This window comes from Cimex lectularius, unplaced genomic scaffold (assembly GCF_000648675.2).
Source record: "Cimex lectularius strain Harlan isolate CLEC.00 unplaced genomic scaffold, Clec_2.1 scaffold133, whole genome shotgun sequence".
NCBI lineage: Eukaryota > Metazoa > Arthropoda > Insecta > Hemiptera > Cimicidae > Cimex > Cimex lectularius.
In genome coordinates, this window is record NW_019394230.1 from 926,500 (window position 1) to 935,811 (window position 9,312).

At 35.9% G+C, this 9,312-nt stretch overlaps 1 long non-coding RNA gene across 1 annotated transcript; it reads left to right on the top strand.

Annotated features, from left to right (window-relative positions):
- The first annotated feature begins 4,869 nt into the window (after positions 1–4,869).
- Positions 4,870–8,340, top strand: LOC106663422. Its single transcript, XR_001340028.2, has 3 exons — positions 4,870–5,077; positions 7,297–7,546; positions 7,972–8,340. It is a non-coding gene; the product is annotated as an uncharacterized LOC106663422 (long non-coding RNA).
- The last annotated feature ends 972 nt before the right edge of the window (positions 8,341–9,312 follow it).

Below are 9,312 nucleotides of genomic sequence, written 5' to 3' on the forward strand. Positions count from 1 at the left end.
TGTGCACGATGCTGGTAGGAATTGTAGCGCGACAACAACAAAATAACAGGGAGAAAGTGAAAAAACTTGAACCTAATCAAATGGCTTTGTCGTAACAATTTTTAATTATTTTTTAACGATGTCATTCTTCAATTAGAAACATTAGAAAGCACCTCAATCAAATTTTTCCTACGAATAAACCGAACAATTCCATTATCTGACTATAAGTCAAATAAAGCGACTGGACGCTTTTTTTCCTAGTTATTTATCATATTAAGGCGTCAAATTAATTTTTCTAATGGACCTATTTACATAACAGTGTTGATCTTGGATATCTTAAGTGTTTTTTAATGTTATATTTTTATTAATTGGAACCGCATAAGTATCATTAGATAAAAGGTTTTTTCCCATTTTTATATTGTTTCTCTATTTCAACTATTGTATGTTATACGAGCTGTGTTTTACAAATTTCCATGTGAATTTTAGTATTTTTTTTATATAATTATTTTCTATGAGGAAGTTGTATATTTGATTAACGTTAAAATGGTTCTTCTAAATAACTTAATGATTCAACTATAAAAAGAAACCTGTTGTGTCTAGGTGGCAAAAAATTAGTTTCTATCTATCTGAATAGATTCCTGAAAGGCCATTAGGTCGAATTTATATCCCATTAGACCTGGCGTCGTAAAGGGAAAAAAAACAATCGGGATGACCCCTTGACACCGAATTGGGGACGATTACAATCAGAAAACGCTTGTTAACTTAAGAAAAAAAAATTAATAAGTCATGCATACGTGCACATTTGTTTGTTAATGCGGCAAAAATATCAGACGCTTTAAACCGAAATCGAAATTAGGAAAGGAGAGATTGTTTTACGAAAAAAATCTCCGATAAGATAAAGCTCATTAGGGGCGGTTTTTTTAGATACGGGCGAATATACATGTCCGATACCGAAATCTTTCTCTACTAGAGGAGGAATCTCATTTGAAATTTATATTTGAACAATTTTTTAAGATGACCAGCTTTTCGAAAACAGGGAAATGTACATACGTGGTGTCAGCGATTTTAATGTAACTTTAAGCGTGTAATTTTAACAATTTTTACAAAAAACAAAACAAAGTCACACACCAGTCTTCTAGTGCATAATCTATGCAACCTCAATGCCCTTAGAATTGTTTCATAAATATGACGATCCCCATAGATTTTAAATTTATAAGAAACAAATCGGAAAAATTTATTCTGGTCAAGCTCAATCTGACTAATTCGGGAGCTATAAAAGCTATACGCACCTTACAAAAGGACAATATAACATTTTCAATTTCGTAGTAAATGTATTTCAAAGTTATACATTTCAGTCGATTTTTTTTTTTTCAAGAAGAAAGTAAATAGGCACGATCGTGTTATATGACAAATTCAAAGTAGTGTGTTGTAAATAAATGCTTTTACAAATTTACATTTTCCATTTCGTAAAATGCTATTAATAAAATAAACGTAATATGACATGATTGTTGAAACCGTTAGACAAATCTGACAGCAATCAAAATAATAAAATAAAACGTCTTTCTTTTTTCCATTTTCAAAAATTTGCCAACGAAACTCAGGCTTAACGGAGCAATTGCATATAAAAGGAAAGATATCCTCTCTTCTCCTTTGTTGCACAATGCACAAAAGGACCTTCTTCCTCCATCTTCTTCATACCGCGTAGAATTTATGTTTAATGTTTCTGTCTTCAGATTAAATATCCATCTTGCGAGTATAGACCCTCCCTAGCATATTCTTCCAGCTCGCGAACTTTTAACCCATCATTTTCTTTTAATATATAGTAATTTTTGCGACATATTTTCATGTGACAGGACGCTTTTAATTTCCTTTTTGCATTTTGTATTTAAACGGCCAACTTCCTTGCTCCTCTGCCGTCCAGAAAGTTTCCGCCTTAGTTGATACGATAGCCAGTATTTTTGGTAAGCGGGTTGGAGACACTGAAGCTATTCGCAGGAGCGTAATTCATATGCAGGGTTAGAGTATACTTAAAGAAAGCATTCAACTCCATCTCCAGATGGATCACGTAACTGGGCACACATCTGGGCAAACAAAATAGCCTTTTAATAGATATATTAAGACTTAAGTAGCCTTCTACAGCCTCATACTCCTCGAAACCACGAAGCTGGATGTCATAGGATAATATAGCTCGTATTATTGCGTGGTAGGTTGCCATTTTTGCTTTTGATGTTATGCCTTGTCTCCAGAGTACTCTGCTCGATACTTATAATAAGTTCACTAATTTCGTGGTCCGCTTGACCAATTAATATATTACAATTAATTAAAGTTTATAGTTGAGATAAAAAAGTCGATGGCATGAGCGGGATTCGAACCCACGATCTTCGGCATGATACGCCGCTGCTCTACCACTTGAGCTATCGTGACCTCGATCCACTCGGACACTAACTTCCCATCTCAAACGCACCTTTTGAATTTCCCTCCTTTTTGCCATTTTTCAAATGTCTTGTAATCGGATTGGATTCTCGAAGACAAATGAAATGGCCACGGAGAGCTTTAGTGAAGTATACTTCATTTTAAATCATTAAATTCACCAATTTCGTGGTCCGCTTGACCAATTAATATATTACACTTACTTATAATAAGTTAAGTGCAAATCTTGTTTTTCATGCCTTTATCTTCATATGCTTTTGAAGGATAGCCGTATTATATATTAGACATATAAAATGTTACAAAAATCAAAAGACGCTTCAGTAGAGTAGTTTTGTTGAAAAAAAAAATGTGTGACGATTAGTGAACGTTTGTCGATGATTATTCAGAAATCGTGAGATGCGGTCTGGTGTGATGTAGGTTTCAGAAAAACATTTTCTTTATCCAGCCAACGTTTCGATCTTTATTGAGATCATCTTCAGGGCCTGGATTTACGAACATTGTTTAAATTTAACAAAAACATGTAGGATGTGGTAAAAAGTGAATTTATACAATGAAAATAAATATTTTTTTTATATTCAATCAAAGTATTTCTACTCACTCAAAGTCTTTCAGAAAACAAACACTTTGAGTGAGTAGAAATACTTCGATTGAATATTAAAAAAATATTTATTTGCATTGTATAAATTCACTTTTTTACACACCCTACATATTTTTGTTAAATTTAAACAATGTTCGTAAATCCGAGGCCCTGAAGATGATCTCAATAAAGATCGAAACGTTGGCACGATAAAGGAAATGCTTTTCCGAAAACTTCGGATTCGTTAAATTTTAGTGAAACTTTTTGTAGATCGAGGGAGAGAGAGAGAGAGAGAGAGAGAGGGAGAGAGAGAAAGAGAGAGAGAGATCCTTAGCGTATGTTGAAAGTGTATGTATTTTTAGCGTGATAGTGTAATGTGAGAGAGTCGATGGCGGAATTTTGCACACACCATTGACCCTAAAATAGGTTAGTCATTTAATGGGAAGAAAGGGTGACAGACGAATATCCACTATACCACCACCCTAAGTGAGTGAATGGTAAGTTTGGAACTGATTGAATTCAACTTATGTAATGAGAGTTCTGTATCCCTAGCTTGTGTTGAGAGTGAATGTATTTTTAGCGTGACCTAGCTCTTGATAGTCCCTGCAGCCCATCCTTGGCGGCTGGACGGATAAGATCGAGGTGTGACCGCGTACTGCCAACACCAGATTTTCCAGGCCTCGGCTCTTAAGGTTATATATCGTAAAGTACGAAAGCTTGAATTGCAGGTGGAATGCGAGAAGTGATAAGCTCATCATTTCTATAATTGACATGATCTGATCATTAATCGTATCATTAACATATAACTCGACAAGAAAATAAACCTATCGCTAATCGCTAATTTATGTAAGCTCAAATCTGGCCATGCATACCTGTGTACAAACATGGCCTCTCTCTTTCTCGCTCCCTCTTTCTCTCTCTCCATCTCCCTCTCTCTCTCTCTCTCTTTCTCTCTCTCTCCCTCTCTCTCTCTCTCTCTCTCTCCCTCGATTTACAAAAAGTTTCACTAAAATTTAACGAATCCGAAGTTTTCAGAAAAGCATTTCCTTTATCGTGCCAACGTTTCGATCTTTATTGAGATCATCTTCAGGGCCTCGGATTTACGAACATTGTTTAAATTTAACAAAAACATGTAGGGTGTGTAAAAAAGTGAATTTATACAATGCAAATAAATATTTTTTTAATATTCAATCGAAGTATTTCTGCTCACTCAAAGTGTTTGTTTTCTGAAAGACTTTGAGTGAGTAGAAATACTTTGATTGAATATAAAAAAAATATTTATTTTCATTGTATAAATTCACTTTTTATCACATCCTACATGTTTTTGTTAAATTTAAACAATGTTCGTAAATCCAGGCCCTGAAGATGATCTCAATAAAGATCGAAACGTTGGCTGGATAAAGAAAATCGTGTCAATTATAGAAACAAGTTCGTGTTTAAATAAGTTTTTCTGATAAATAATCACTCGTTACAAAGGAGGAATGTTAACTGTAAACAAAAATGGCTCAAGTTTTAACGTTTTGAAGTGATAAATGTTCAACAGCACTCTCAAATTTAAAAACCAGAGCTGGACACTTATTTTCCCTTTTAGGGAAGATGACAGCCAATTTGTCCGAGAGTGACAGAACATCACAGAGTAGTTACCGACTGTCGTACCAAAACGGGTTAAAAAAGAAGGCTTTAGAAAAATTCCGACTAATTGAAACGTTTAAGAAAATAGCCATTATCGAACAATCGCCTCCCCTCGGTGGTTCAAGTCTGACTTATTATTGGCCTGCATAATGCACCTCTTCCGCCGGACGAAACACCCCCGATGAACACCCTCCCCCCTCCTGGAAATCGATAATCACCTGTGCGCCTAATAATGGCCGACTCACTCGATCATTGTTTATCCCACGCCGGTTCCGCCCGGCAACGCCGCTTTTCACGACGGAGCCACGCTCTTTCAGTAAACGCACGATACCTAGCGGACCGCATGTTTGGAGTCTGGCTACCGGCCGATCACGAATCCCTTCACGATAAGTTGAAAGGTTGTCGCGTGTAGGCCGGCTTATGGGATTTCGAACGTCGGAAAAGCCTCCAAGTTTTCTTGTAAGTAAACAATATTTAAATCGTTTTGTCTGCTGATAAACCAACTATACCGAGTGGGCTTAGCCGATCCTCGGCTGAATTTGCATAAAAATAAGACGATGATGTTTACAAGGTGGGCGCGTTCCAATAACGCGTTTAATTTGGCCCAAACCTGTCTCGGCCATCATCGTCATTCCTTTGGAGAATTAGCTGCGATTATTTTTTTCCCCTTTTGTTCCACGACAAGGCAATCTTTGCACACTTGGCGCGATTAATATCAATCGGAGTTTAGATTTTGCACTGAAGGCTTTTCGGACCGTTAACCGGCACCGCAAAGCACGCTTCGCTTTAGTCCAATTTTTATTTATTTATTTTGGTAACCGGTTGACGAAAAAGAACAACAAAAATTGCAGAGTTCATTTTCTTCTGCGATTAATTTCACATCTATGGCATGATGTCATTCCGCGAGAATGCTTTTACGCGTTTCCACCCAATCCCATCACCATTTTGCTTTTATTATATTCAAGAAAATGTACTAGTTATTTTACTTAACATACCAAGGCTCATTTTGATTCATCTTGGAAGGAATATGAATCCATAGACAAAAAATATCAAAACCAGAAGTCACCATCACATAATTCACACATTTTTTTAATAACACTGACCTTAAATTGACCGTTGTTATTTTACATAAAGTTTTGCTTAATTACTAAATACAAAAATTGCAAAAATGAACTAAACATTAATCGACGAGAATTATCAGAACACCTTGGAAACTCGAAATTTCACAAAGTATCTAACATGAACCAGTTGGTGTCACGCTATGAGATTTTTTTCGCGTTTATACCCAATCCCATCAGCATTTTGCTTTTATTATATTTGAAAAAAAATCTATTGTTTATTTTACTAAACCCAGTATTTTACCAGCTATCAATTTGATTCACCTTGGAATGAATATGACTCCAGCATATCAAATGCAGAAGTCATTTCTTCAATAGTCTCTCAGTTTACAATTTTTTTTATTTAGCATTGACCTTACATAAATTTTTTGCCAAAATAGTTTTTTTTTCAGTTAACAAACTCAGAAAGAACCTAACCAAAATCGATCATAATTTTCAAAACACCTTAGAAAATCGAAAATGCTCAATCTATCAGACAAGGACGAGTTTGATGTCACGTTTTGAGAATTTTTAACGCATTTTCAACCAATACCATCAGAATTTTTCTTTTGTTATATTCAAGAAAATGTATTAGTTATTTTATTTATCATATCAAAGATCATTTTGATTCTTGGAATGAATAAGACTCCAAAGTTACGGAATATCAATATACCAGAAGTCATTTCCTCATCAGTCTCACAATTTACACTTTTTTATTACATTAACCTTAAATTGTCCCTTCTAAGCCTGAATAGTTTCCTCCGTTAATAAATCACACAGTATTATCAGAACGCCTTGAAAACTCGACAATTCTCAAAACTATGAGACAAGGACGAGTGTGCGAAATTTTTCACGCGTTTCCATCTAACACCATCATCATTTTGCTTTTATTATATTGGAGAAAACTATAATTTATTTTACTTAACGTAGTAATTATTATATTGATTTATCTTGGTGTGAATATGACTCCATAGTCAGATAATATGAAAACCAGAATTCATTTCTTCCTCAATCACAAATTATAAAAATTGTTTAAATTAAATTCACTATTTTTCGTGGTCCGCTTGAAAAATTAATATCATTAAAAAAGCCAGTGTCACGAGCGGGATTCGAACCCACGACCTTCGGCTTGATACGCCGCTACTCAACCACTTGAGCTATCGTGACTTCAATCCACTCGGGCACTAACTTCCCATCTCAACCCCACCTTTTGAATTTTCCCTCCTTTTTGCCATTTTTAAAATGTCGTGAAATCTATTTGATTCTCGGCGACAAATTGTTTAAATTATCATTGACCTTAAATTAACCCTTCTAAGACTGGATAAAGTTTTGTCCGTTAATAAACCCTGAAAGAAACAAAGAAATAAATTCAGTACTGATGATCAGTTTAAAATCAAACACAAGTTTCACATTTTTTTTTTTTTTTTTTTTTTATTAAATGACCTAAAATAGGCCATTTTTGCGCTAAGAAATCTTAACGAAGTCAGATTTCTGAAAACAATGAAAACATGAGAAAATACATAATTAAATTACTTACCAACTTACATAACTGCGTATTTTTATGTTTACATACATTTCCAGTCCAGACGGGACGGCAACGTCGGACCAGATACTTCCCAGGTCGAAAAGGGTGCCGAGAACCAGTCCAACCCTTTCTTCCATCCCGCGCTCCGCGCACTGGGACGGGGAAAAAAGACGAAAGGAACGAAAAAATCAAAATAAAACCTCGACAGGCCCTCATCACCTTTCCTGGAGCTTTATCCGACCAGGCATCAACCACGATTTGAGGAAAATTTTGGATTAAATTAGTCGAGGTGGTATTTGACCCATTGTGAGTTGTGTTACAATGTCCAAATAAATAAACGAAACAAACGAAATAAAACAGAATAAAGCAGCAATATTCTGCTAGAGCACGTTGTACAAGATTTAAAGCCTGCTTACTTGGCCTTCTTCATGCTAATATTTTCATTTTTGTTTTTCTTGTTTCGTCCGTTCAACCATCTGCATTCGAAGATCTGCCACCTTCACCAGCTAGGTCTTCTAAGATGAATAAGAATAAAAATAATTTAATGTAGAAACCAAGGGACGGTACTACATAGTACAAGGATACGAGGAAGTTTGTGCTCCACAGCAATGCAGCCTTCTAGCTTATTGTACCTATCTCGAAAACCCAGAAGGCGAAGATGGCAGATCTTCGGTTTACAGATTACATAGTAAATATCCATTTTTTTTAAACATGTAACAATTTGATTTCAGTTCTTCGGTTAAACAGTCGTACAGTTTTGGCATCCAGAACTCCAGAATCTTGTAGTACTTTGAGAATTCACGCTCGTGGACGGAACATACAAATTAAATTTCTGGTTATGAATTGGTAATATCACATTTTAAAGTACAATTATCCTTATGTCTACGAACAGGAAAAAGTGTAATAAAAGTGGTATGTATACATGGTACAGTGCGCATCATTTAGTGGATAAAACTATTCCCAGAATTTTCCCAGTACTTGAGGTTGTCAACCATTGCAATGGCCTTTTTTTGGGCAGCAAAAGCATATTTGCCCGAAGCCAATTGACCTCAACCAATAACCCATACGTTATATGTGAATAAATAAAAGCATAAAAAACATGTCTCATTATTCAATATAGGGATACGATAATCCCTTTTTGAATTCACAACCCAGGGTTTTTGAATCGGGTTAGGTTGCCCCTATAAATTATCAAATTATAAATTCCTTAAGGATTACAGTTGTATTTGGTAGTTTGTAAACAAAGCTGAAAGATGACACAAAAAATAAAATTAAAATATGTCAGGCCTGGTTTACTAAATTTTATGTTTGAATTGTAAGATGATTATTATAGTGAAATAGGCCAACGTATATATTATTTGAAAAAAAAAACTATTAACTAATATGAAACAGGTCAGCCCCTTACTGCTCATGTCATAGAGTACCAAACATTTGACTATGAAAACTTTTTTTAAATTTATTCGTAGCCTATATATACTTGTATATAATACAAATGTGATCACAATGTATATTCTTCACCGCTCAGTCACAGCACTAACACTGATGCCAGCGCTGCACCCGGAGGACGCATGCCATGAGAAGCCAGCCAGTGCTGGCACTCATTTTAATGGATTAAGGGGCAAGGAGGTCTCGGGGCCATCGTCGTCTTAGGCGACGTGGTGGATTCTCGCGATGGGAATATGTGGAGATGGCTCCAGCGGGGGGTTAGGATGGATCGATAGGTTGGTATGAAATTTTTGGAATCGGAAATGGAACAGTTCGTGGACAAAAGGATCGTTGGGGTCTTTGTGGATAGTGAGGTTAGAGACGTAAAAAGGAGCTTTGACGGTTTGTCTGAGGACTTTTGATTGGAAGGACTGGATATCTCGGATATTGAAGGTTTGGCGGAACCCCACAGTTGCACACCGCATGTCCAAATTGGTCGCGTAAACTCTTGTATAAGATCAGTTTAGTGCTGATGGTCAACCCGGATTTTGGTACTAGTAGTCTGCGTAATTGTCCAAGTCTTCTGTTGAGTTGTTGTCTTTTAAGTCTTGTGTGGGGATTCCACGTCAGTCTGCTGTCAAGGTATA